The sequence below is a fragment of the Diabrotica undecimpunctata genome, chromosome 3 (assembly GCF_040954645.1).
Source record: "Diabrotica undecimpunctata isolate CICGRU chromosome 3, icDiaUnde3, whole genome shotgun sequence".
In the NCBI taxonomy this organism is placed as follows: Eukaryota; Metazoa; Arthropoda; class Insecta; order Coleoptera; family Chrysomelidae; genus Diabrotica; species Diabrotica undecimpunctata.
Genome location: NC_092805.1, coordinates 115963530 through 115976435, shown reverse-complemented (window position 1 = coordinate 115976435; position 12906 = coordinate 115963530). Strand labels below are relative to the sequence as shown.

The 12906-nt window shown below is 32.1% G+C and overlaps 1 protein-coding gene across 1 annotated transcript in view; it reads right to left on the bottom strand.

The window, feature by feature from the left end:
- The window catches only part of gw (trinucleotide repeat containing adaptor protein gawky), a 106078-nt gene that overhangs the window by 79450 nt on the left and 13722 nt on the right, over window positions 1–12906 (bottom strand). The window lies entirely within an intron of this gene.

The following is a 12906-nucleotide window of genomic DNA, read 5'->3' as shown; positions in this document are numbered from 1 at the left end:
TTTAAACATATGTGGCCTCAACAGTCTTGTAAATTAAAGTTGGTTGGGGCTAAATTTAGGGTTTTAAGATGAGCAGGAAACAACTCTTCGAGACGAATCCTTATGTCACAGCCAGTGGGAAGTAGACAAAGAGGTAGGTCAAAACAAAATGTAGATGGGAGGGACTGTGCAACAAACTTTCAATGGAGAGGGGTGACTTAATATATAGGTTGTCCCAATAAAGAAAACATGTTTCGTTCTCTAGATATATGATAATTATATGTTCATATGTCCTCTAGATAAGGAAATAATTTAATAATGTAAAAATTACTAAACTTAGTGTGTGTAAAGTTCCCTACAACTTTTGTTAAATAACTTTTGATATCACCTACCTAATACAGGGGAGGATACACAGGATAGGAATTCCCCCCCCCCCCCACCCCCAAGAAAGTCCAAAATTATTAAAGAAAACTTATTATTTATGTCTTTCATGTACTTTGGTGGGTTTATCTTTTTTATGTCTTTTGGTTGGTGTTTCGTTGAAAGTTCCCCCCTCCCCAAGTTGGAAGTTTCACCCCAAGGCAAATGACCAAGTCTGCCACTGCTATAATAACGGATATATCGTATCTCGATGCACTAATGCCGCACCCTGTGTGTATTATTATTAGTCAGTAATTTGAATAGCTCAGTAAGAAGTTTGTATGAGCCACAAATCTTTTCATTTTGCATATTGTTAAGTGTGTGTGTATTGTTAAAATAGCTGTGAAAGCAGAAAAAGAAAGGTCATGGGAAAAGTTTGGACTAATGAATGGACTAATAAAATGACAAATAATTATAGAGAAAACCAAAAACTCTTCTATGGCGCATTAAAACAGCTCAGACAAAAGAAAGAACACATGATGCCGAATATAAAAGACAAGAATGGAAAGGTAATAACAGAAGAAAACCAAATAATGGAAAGATGGAGAGAACATTTCAAAGAGCTAACTCATACAGACGTAGACAACATAGTGGAGATACAAGAAATTAATGAAGAACAAAAAGTAGAACCCATAACAACAGAGGAACTAGAAAAGGCAATTGAAAGAGTTAAATTAGGCAAAGCACCAGGCAAGGATGATATCACCCCGGAAATGATAAAATTCATGGGAATAGAGGGAGTGGACAGCATGAAAGAACTAATGAATGATATCATAAAAGAGCAGAAATACCACAGGACTGGAAGAAAGACATTATACTACCAATACACAAAAAGGGCGACAAGAGAAACTGTAATAATTACCGAGGTATTACTATATCAAGTATTCCTGGGAAGGTATTCGCAAGAATAATAGAAACAAGAATAAAAACCCAAATAGAACCAACTATGGAAGATACACACTGTGGATTCAGGAAGGACAGAAGCACGCAAGACCACATATTCACAATAAGACAAATAAGTGAGAAAGTAATCAATCAAAATAGAGAAATACATATATGCTTTATTGATCTGGAAAAGGCGTTTGACAGAATACAAAGAAAGGACGTATGGAGGACATTAAAGGAAAGAGGAGTTGACAGGTTAACAATTGATGTAATAAAGGATATGTACAATAATAATACAAATACGGTAAGAACCAACAACGAGGAATCCGAAGAATTTACTACAAGTCAAGGCGTCAAACAGGGATGCGTGTTGAGCCCACTGCTGTTCTCAGTGGTACTGGATGAAGCAATAAAGAAAGCCAAGAGAAGAATGAGAAAACTAACATTAGGATACTGGCAAATGAAACAGACTCAACTATCAGAGCTTCTATTTGCAGATGACATGGTTTTGATAGCAGAAAACAGAGAAGAGCTACAGAACAACCTTGAAATCCTAGAAGAAGAACTGTCAAACATAAATATGAAAATAAATACAGAGAAAACAAAAACAATGATAATTTCAAATAAGAGAAAGACACACGCAATACAATTAAACGGAAAACAACTAGAACAAGTGGAACATTTTAAATACCTAGGAGCAATAATTGAATCAAACGGTAAACAAGACATGGAAATAAATGAGAGAATGGGACGAACAGGAAGCTTATTTAACACTATGAAAACAACATTTTTGGGGAAAAAAGAAATACCGGAGAAGGTAAAAACGGCAGTCGTTAAATCAGTAGTTAGACCTACAATCATCTATAATAGCGAGTCATGGACATTGACTGGGAGACAAAAATCTCGAGTCAATGCTATGGAAATGAGGTTCCTGAGGAAAATAGCAAACAGAAAGAGGACAGACAAAATACGAAACGAAACAATCAGACAAAACCTAAAACTAGAACCAATAAACGAAAAAATAGTAGAGGGGCAACTAAGATGGTTCGGGCACGTGTGTAGAATGTCGAATGAAAGATTAACAAAACGAGTGTTTGAAACGAGAATGCAAGGGAAAAACAAACGAGGAAGACCAAGAGTTAGGTGGGTAGACGAAATCAGAAAAGAAGTTGAGAAGAAAGGATTGACATGGGAAAGTGCACGAAATCTAACACAAGACCGGATAGCATGGAGACAACAGTGCAAATCTTAACCCCACCAGCCTTACACCTAACGGTAGAAAGGCTTAGGACTAAGTAAGTAAGTAAGTGTGTATATCACTTCTTCATTTGTAATTTTTTGAGCCACTCTCCATTTCTTTTATTATTATTGATTTCTGTCTTTCATCTTGAAAGTCTGATTTTTTTTTTTTAATGACATTGTTGTTTTTATTCTGACTTACTTATTTGAAGTATTCTGTTTTACTGTTTGTCCTTTACGTTTTGTTCTATACTGTTCTCAATGTTTGAGTTATTTTCTTTATGTCATACCACACTTGAGTGCAAAATAATCGACTCAAAAGCGATATTTGAGATTACACCTTCTGTTTCAATGTAAGAAGTATGAAAATAAAAAGATGTAATGTGCACACATTAACTGTATTATTGAACTTACAAAAACTGCTATTGCATTATTTGGAAGACGCATTATAAAAACAATATGCAATACGAACACAGTTTCCTAAATATTCACCATTGGAACTAACGCTAGAAAGACGTTATGAACAGTGAAATCATCAAATACAAAATGAATTTCTTTATTTTTCAGTATTTGATATTACCACCCCTACTCCTAATTACACTTTCCAATCGATTTCGCATGGATCGGATGACTTTTCTAATAAATTCTTGAGGCAGTGCTTCCCATTCACCACTAAGCGCAGCTCTCAATTCCATTATGCTCCTTGGTGCATGATTTCTGTCCCGGACTCTTCGTTTAAGCTTATCCCAACATGATCTATTGGTTTTATGTCCACTGCCTGTCAACGCATCACCAATAAATCCCGCGTATAGAACCACACATTCCTCCAAAATGTCCCCGATGTAACGATCCGCCGTTAAACCTCCTCGACGACCTCCACAAGGCACGAAAACCAACTCAGTTTTCCCAAACATGGAAAATATAACACAATTTCTTGTATACAACATTGAGCAAATCGTTCTACTGGCCTTCTATAGACTCAACGCCTCTTATCGTTGCCATGTAGGCAGATCCTACTTTCGTCGGAGAATAATACCTGACTCCATTGATAGTCGTCCCAATCCAGATGTTCGCGAGCAAATTCTAATCTTGCTTCTGCCCTTGTAGCTGCCCTTTTTGGTGTTAGGTTTGCTGGCTTCAGTCTCCTTCTGACTGTTCAAACGGTGGTAACCACACCTCGGGCCTCTCTAAGCTCTTCTTTGAGATTAGCACCAGTCAAATGTCGATTTGGTCGATCTCAGGGATTTTGATACAAGAAATCAATCATCTCTCTCCATTGCTATTCGTTTACGGTCTCCTCCTTGTCGGGAGACATAATCACCAGTATCTTGGTACCGACGATACACTCGGAACAGCAGATTGGCTTAAATTTAGTCCATTTGCCACGGCCCTCTGGCTCAGGCCTTCTCTCAATAATGCTACTGTTTTGATATATTAGTGGTTTGCTATGGAAATTGATGCGTACGATGTTAACCGAACGCGTTAAGTCGGTGCATGCCGATTTTAATGAGTCAAATTCTGATCCCCACTCTACGTGTCGCGTTATTTATTTGTAATACGTCATCCGATTCACAAAAAAACAAAACTTTATTAAAACTCAATAACGAGGTTAACGATTTTACAGTAAATATTGTTATATTTATACTTTTTAAATTGAAACAGGAGACGTCGCAAAATAATTTTGAGTCTATTATTTTGCAAGTAAGTGCAGTTCATTGTCGTGTTTTAATTGCTTAGTTACCAACTACATAATAGTATACTTTATGCCCGTGCGGGCATAAAATGCAGTTTATGGTCCGCACAGGCATGAAGACAAAAAAAATTGATAACTTTTTTTCTTAATAACATTTATTATTAAAGTTACCAAATATGGAATTAAATTATTATGGCTACATAACATTATTTAGTAGAATTCGCTTAAAACTGGCAATTTTGGTAAGATCCGGTGATAGATAGATCTGAAATTTTCACTTATTACTACCGTCCCTCATCACTGTCCCTCAAAGCCTACTTAAATTATATTTTCTAAATAAGTAAATGTATTTCTACAATAATTACTCCAGTCGTCAGAGACGAAAATGCCACTGAACATCTAAAAAGCATACGAACAAGCTGAATTCTGTCGAGAATATTAATTTTGGGACCCCAAAAAAGATGCAAAAAAGTTTACCACTTTTACCCTCAGGCTTCCCCTTAAAACCCTCCACCTAGGGGGGTAAAAACGCAAAAAAATCGATTGCATTTTTCCGTTTAAACTGTTTCAGATACTATATAGGATCATTCAAGCAACAATTCAATTAGAAGCTGTCAATGTTTTATTGCCGTATATTTCTGAAAATTTAGACTAGAAGGGGAAGCTAAAAGATGGTCCACCTTCTAATGTAATATATTTTTTTATTAATTATTACTTTTGGTGAGACTGAAAATCGCTGCAAGCTTTCTCATTTTAAATGGAATGTTGGAATTTTATGAGAAATTTGGGAGTAATATTATTAAATAATTTTATTGAAAACATGTTTATTATTTTATTTTTTTTAATATCCTATTAATTTACAATTTGTCTATACATCGATATTTAATCTAGAATGCACTGACAAACCAATGAATTTTTGACAGCAAACGTCTCATCTTCTTATTGGCGATCATTCTGGCTATAATTATTTTATTAACTGATTTAAGATTGGTTGTTGTTGTGGAGAACCATTATATATATAAAATATATATATATATATATATATATATATATATATATATATATATATATATATATATATATATTATAGTTTCTTATATAGTTTCTTAATAATAACGATTGTCTATATTGTTAAAAATAAAGGTACCTACTTTACTCTTCATAAAATTCATATTTTTGAATACAAACTACGTATACGATGAAAAAAAATAGTATGTGATGATTGCATTTTAGGTTTAGAACATGCAGAACTTTATAAAGAATTCTTTTCATAAAACTAAAAATACAAAAAAAATTCCATTTAGTGCCGACTTAATTGGACAGACACACTGTATATGTAACAGAGTCATAAGCCACACTTAAACAAAAAAGTACTTCCTTCAAGATCCATTTATTTTACAAATCTTCATTTAAAAAGTATTCTTTAATTCAATTAAAAAATATTTTATCTTTTGTCTATGGCTGGACACCAAAGATTGCAGCCACTGAATCATCTTCGCCGAGCCGGCTTCTTTGTTTCCTCATGGTCAAGCCTACTCTGAAGAAGAGCCTTTCTGCTGGGACGGACGTACCTGGAATTGATAGGATATCCCTGGCCAAACGAGCCATGGTAGGAAATTTATTCTGGTTGTCTTTCAATCAAAATAAGATGTCCACATTTCTTTCGTTTTGTTCTTCTGATAGATAGCAAGGTGCACCCTTTTCTTGTAGTGATAACATTTTGAGATCGTCCTCGTCACTAGAGGGCCCAGAAGAAGATCAAACTTCCTTGTTGCTTCCAGGTTGAGGCTCTTTTTTTCATATTTTTTATATAATTCTCTGAGTGGTGTCTCTGTTTCTTATTTCAAGGAACAGCCCCAGTCCGATAAATCGAAAGTCTCCAGTTTATGGCGGGGATCGATTACTAGAGAAAACTTTACATCTAATTTTATTTCTTGCTGCTATAAAAGAGTTTTTCAAATTGAATTCTTCGTCATTGATTTGGTTAGTACTAATTTCAAAAAAAAAATTTTTTGAGGTAGTCGAATAATAAAATTATGTACATGACCACACTGGGAAGAGTGACATACATTTCTTAGTAAGTCTGTAACTTTTTTGCAGTTTTTTAAAAAACCTTCTATTGGTTTTAGTAAATCCCCTTACGCTTCTTGGATTCTGAATGGTATTAATTTTGAATTACTGATACAGAAGAAAGTACGGGAAAGAAAGTTCTTTTTATTTATTACGTTTACGGTTAGATTCAAAGGTACCATCATCTGGTAGTGTCGCCGTAATGTAGGCTGACGGTTTATTAGGACCTAAACAAAAACATTTTTTTGCATACCAGGCGTGCATCGCAATAAATAAAAAAGAACTGTCAAAAACATTTTAAAATTTTGTGTAATTCTAAATGTATTAATGATGTTTCATCAATGTGAATTATAAAAACAGAAAACCTTTAAATTTCTAAATAAATATTTACGTAAATATTTTTACGTTGCAAACATAATGCAGATACTTGTATAACTTTAATTACCAAATCATTCCGATAATATACACTAGCCTATCTGGGAAAAAAATTGATTTCACGTAAAAATCTTATGCAGATATAAACAGTATTCAAATGTGAAAAAGTAATTTTTTGCCTATAAAACGTTTCTATTCAGCAATATAGTTGCAAAAAACCATCAATTTTGCAATAATTTATAAATGATAATAACTTTATTTTTGCATAATGACATGTAATATACTAACTAATTATAATTAAAATTATACCGAACTACTTAAAATTATGGCAGTTAACAAGATATTAAAGTGTGCTAAATTTTAAATAGATCGATAAAAATGGTTCATTTTTAAGGTTTGTTAAAAATATCAACATTTTATTAAATTTGTTATTAAAAAAAAGCTTGAAAAAGGACTGACTTTTTAGCTTATTAAAAATTATAATAACTTTGACATTTTTTGTCACATGCTTGTAAGTGGGCTTAATACAAAGCAGGTGAAAAAACACACTTTCCAAAAAGAAACAAAACCTTCTATGACCAATAGGAAATGGCATGGACCAATGGGAAAAACAAGATGGCATTTTTTTTTTCTGAAAAATCATATTTCCATTGTTTATTAATATTAAGAACCGAGTATTGAACAAATTATAAATTTATTTATTTTTACGCACAACAGGCCGTTAAGGCCTAGGGCACAAATTAAGAGAAGTAAAAAGTTATAACCTATAAAATTAAATAAAAATAAATAAATAAATAAAAATAAAAAAACTATAAAATTAAATAAAATAATTAAATGTATTAAAATTATTTATAATTATTATTATAATTTAATTTTTTTTTTGAAAAATTTAATTAACTTATTTTTCCATAATTTTTTAGACGTGAAAATAACACAATTCTTATTATTTGTTAAGGTACTGATGTTTTCACAGTTTTTCACATTATAGTGTATTTTTATGTATGAGAGAGTAATAAAACAATAAATTATGTATGCAAATCCCTAAACTGTTGATACGGGTGACTCAATGAAAAACAGATATTTGTCAACAAGTTTACAGAAGTATATAGGAAAACAATTTTAAATTGAGTATGACCACCAGGTATAAAGGTTGGAGCAGAATAGAATACAATAGTTGTGAGGCTTACTAATCCCTAAATAAGGTTGCCAGTGTCGGAGTGATGGAGGTTAACAGGTACTAATGAATTTGCAAGAAATGTAAGATGTTTATTTTATTGGTTATATATAACCAATAAAAGTTTAATAAGTACCTACCTATTTGCAAAATAAAGTTTAATTCTTTAGATAAAATAAAACGTTTTATTTTATCTATTTGCAAAATAAAGTTTAATTCTTTGCCTATTTGCAAAATAAAGTTTAATTCTTTAGAAAAAATAAAACGTTTTATTTTATCTGAAATGAGTGCATTCCACGAAGTAAGGGTTTCAACAATCAAACATTTAATTCTTTAATTCCAGGAATCTACGACAGTAATTGACTAGATAATTACCTTCTAAACTTATTCCACAGAAAATGTGATAGTGGGTTTTTCCATTTTGTATATAGGAAGGTCCAAGTGGCGTATTCAAAATTCTTAACAGTTCACTAAAAGTAGGTACTTCAGTTGCAAGGTGCAGTTTATTGTGTATACTAGTGTTATGGAAAATTTGGAAGTCCCGTGTAAACGCCGAAAAATTGGTCCTCTAACAGTTAATGAAAAAACATTAATATTTAATTGTTTTAAATCATTTACAGACAAACGTTTATGTGAAAGTGTTGATGAGACCGTTGAGTTAGTTAGCAGTACACTTGGTGTTGGGAAATCTACGATTTACAGAGTTATTAAAGAAGAGAAATGTGGTAGATTTCAAATGCCACGTAATGCTCCAGGGAAACCAAAATTTCAAATAGAATATCATTTTAAAGAAGGACTTCGACGGAAAGTGCATGAATTCTTCTTTAGGCAAGAATTTCCAACATTGGATAAAGTTCTTGTCTCAGTTCGAGATGATAAGGATTACCCAGAAATGAGTCGAAGTACGTTATGGAAACTTTTAAAAGAAATAGGCTTCCGCTGGAAAAAGAATCCCAGAAAGTCTATTTTATTAGAAAGAAGCGATATTGTCATATGGAGAAGACATTTTCTAAGAACCATAAAGGAAATGAGAAAACAAAAAAGAAAAATAAAAATATTTTATCTTGATGAAACATGGATCAACGAGGGTCATACACCAAATAAATTTTGGCAGGATGAAACTGTTACAAGTCAAAGGCACGCTTTTGTAAATAACTTATCTACTGGTTTAAACCCACCATCAGGAAAGGGACGCAGGCTGATAATAGTACACATTGGCAGTTCAGACGGTTTTGTTGAAGGTGGTTTATTAACTTTTGAATCAACTCGTACCGGTGACTACCATGAAGACATGAACGCTGATGTCTTTCAAGAATGGTTCGAACAAATGATAGATCTTCTTCCTAAGAACTGTGTAATAGTAATGGATAATGCAAGTTATCACTCCAGACTTATAGAAGGACTGCCCACAACCAAGTGGTTAAAAAAAGACTTGCAGAATTGGCTGAGTTCAAAAAATATTACGTACCATCCCGGATCTATAAGAAAGGAACTTTATTCGTTGTGTGCCCTTCATAAAGAAAAATTTAAAAAATACGAAATTGATGAAATTGCCAAAAATCGTGGAATGACAGTACTTAGATCCCCATCATATCATTGTGAATTAAACCCGATTGAACTGGTATGGGCACAGATAAAGAGTGAAGTTTCAAGAAAAAATACCACTTTTAACAGTTGTTTTTGGAGGCCGTAAATAATGTAAAACCTGAAAACTGGGAAAAGGCAGTAAATCACACTATTAAAGAAGAGGAAAAAATGTGGAAGCTGGACAATATTACTGATAAAATGATCGAGCCAGTTATTATAAATCTTGGTTCTGAAAGTTCATCTTTTGAATCTGATTTGGATTTGTAACAAGTAGCTGTAAGTTTTATATTAATATTTTTAATCATCTATTTAACATACCTTAGACGGTTTTAAAAACTCTTTTTCTCTTTTGTAATTTTTAAAAATTAAAAAAAATGTGAATTTTTTAAAACCCTTTTTAATGTAGGCCAGTCAGTTCTAATATAGTGTGTGATAAAAGAGGTCACTTTTGTTTACATACACATAACAATTTATAACACTGAAATAATTCATTTATTTTTTACAATTATTCAAAGTAATTTTTCAATTAATCTTGAGCACGCCCATGGAGTGGTCGGAGCTACCAGTTAAAATTATGCTAATTACTCTCTCGTTCATAAAAATAAACTATAGAATAATCTACCTCAGTCAAGAAAAAAAAAGCTCAAAAAATCTTGTACAGGTATTTAAAATTTCTTAAAGGTATATGAGGGGTAGCTGATGACAATTATTTGAAGACGTATAGCTAATTTTGCTTTGTCCTTTTATTAAAAAATAGAAAAAAGTGAAAAAAAGTTTTTTGCGTATAATACGTTTCTTATACATTTTAGAGAAAAATAGTTATATTGATAGTTTCAAAATTACGATACATACAGAATTAACCGAGATTACTTCAAAACATTTATTTTTGCAGTAATTTATAAATGTTAATAACTTTGCTTTTTGCATAATGACATGTAATAATATATAACTATTTAAAAGTATGGCAGTTAATGAGTTATTAAAGTGTGCTAAATTTCCTACGAATCGACCAAATAGTTTATAAGTTATTCAGTACTTTATCCCCGAGAGCGAATATTTAAACAACTGTACTTGAACCAAACAGTCACTACAGAGGTATTTTGTAAATCGCAATCGATTCTTTAAGGTTTTGTTTTTAAGGTACATATTTTAAAAAAACCTCAAGATTTTATTAAATTTATTATTGAAAAACAGTTTTAGCTTATAAACATTTATAATAACTTTGACATTTCTTATGTCATACACTTGTATGTAGGCTCAATAAAAAGCTAGTGAAAAACAAACTTAAAAAAAAAACAGAACCTTCTATGACCAATACGAAATCAGATAACATTTTTTTTAAACCATATTTACATTGTTTATTAACATATATATATATATATATATATATATATATATATATATATATATATATATATATATATATATATATATATATATATATATATATATATATATATATATACAGTGTGTAAAAGCCAAATGGAATATATTCATTATTTAGGTTACTGTACATATTTATAAAAAATCCCGAAACACGTCAAATTTAAATGACATTCTTTAACGTGAAAATGCAACCTCTACCTTCAACCCCCTTAGAATGACAGGTACAACCCCCAATTTTTAAAATAGGAAGTATAGGCTTGTGATATATCGTTTGAAAGGTCTTTTCATTCTCCATTCAAAAATGTTGTCGCTTTCAAGTTTATTAAGATTAATTAAGATAAAATAAATTAAAATCATGTGGTTACCGAAATTCGCTACAATACAATCAAAAACTAAAATGTAATGCAAAACGTAATAAAATCTAGAACACGAAAAAGAACTATGAATGTTAATGAAGTAGATGTTCAAAATGTTCACCGCGAACGTCTTGGCAACATCCTAATCTTAAATAAAACTGTCTTCTAACATTATTTAACATAACAGGCGTGATCGACATAATCGCAAGCGTTATTCGTTCTTTTAAGTCATTTAAATCAGAATTTAGTTTTGTACACATGGCTCTTCACATATCCCCATAAAAATAAATCTAATAATGTAAGATCAGGTGATCGCGCTGGCCATTCAATCGATCCTCGCCTCCCTATCCACCGATTTTAGAAATATTGAATCGAGGTACTGCCGGACATTAAGTTGGTAATGTGGTGGTGCTCCATCCTGTTGAAACCATATCGTATTCGCTGGAACTTGAGGGTTTCCTGGATCAGGATATAAATTTGCCAACGTTGGAATGACATCATTTTGAAGTAGTGCCAAATAATTGTTGCCATTCAAGTTGCCCTCAATGAAAAAGGGACCAATGATATTGTTTCCTAAAATCCCTGCCCAAACATTAACCTTTTGAGGGTGTTGAGTGTGTTCTTCTCTCATCCAGTGAGGATTTTCCGTGGCCCAGTAGCGGCAATTTTGCCGATTAGCAGGACCGTTAAGTGAAAAAGTACACTCATCAGAAAACATACGTCTTCTAATTGGATAATATTGTTATCCAACATGTCCATCATTTGCTCACAAAAAAAAGTTCTCCTATCAAAATCGTCTTCCATGAGCTCCTGAGTAGGTATCATCTTATAGGGATGCAATTTATTTTCTTTTAATATGTTTACTATCGATGTATGGCTAGCATTGAATGTAGTGGATGCCTGTCTACTCGATGTATGTGGATTTTCCTGAAACTCAAGCAACACATCTAATTTGAGTTCATCACTCAGTGCATTGGCAGCTGCTTTTTTTTATCTGCCTTACATGACCAAACTCGCGAAACTGCTTCTCTATTTTACTTATTGTTCCTTGGGATATAGGCGGTAAATTAGGAAATTTCTCATGAAATAGGCGAGTTACTTCCTGTTGTGTTCGGGTGTTATCTCCGTAACCAATCATTTGTAAAACTGTTATTTTATGCATTTCCGTTAATCTAACCATTTTTCAGAATTGAATTGAACGAACTTTTTACTTAAATTAAAACAACTTAAATAAAACAATTTATTAATGCGTGTTAAAATATCGTTGCCACGGAAATCTTTAAAGTTTTTTAATGGTTACCATCTAAAAACCACATTGCTATGGTTTTTGTTCACTTTCTCATTATCAAGACCTAAACGGGAAATAAGTTTTGAGTATATTTTAGCGAATTTCGGTAACCACATGATTTTAATTTATTTTATCTTAATTAATCTTAATAAACTTGAAAGCGACAACATTTTTGAATGGAGAATGAAAAGACCTTTCAAACGATATATCACAAGCCTAGACTTCCTATTTTAAAAATTGGGGGTTGTACCTGTCATTCTAAGGGGGTTGAAGGTAGGGATTACATTTTCACGTTAAAGAATATTAAGTTATAATTTAAATTTGACGTGTTTCGGGATTTTTTATAAATATGTACAGTAACCTAAATAATGAATTTATATATAAAAATAGAAGCAATAAAATAGAGCAATTTAGAATTAACGAAGCGATACATAAAATAGGACGGACGGATCTA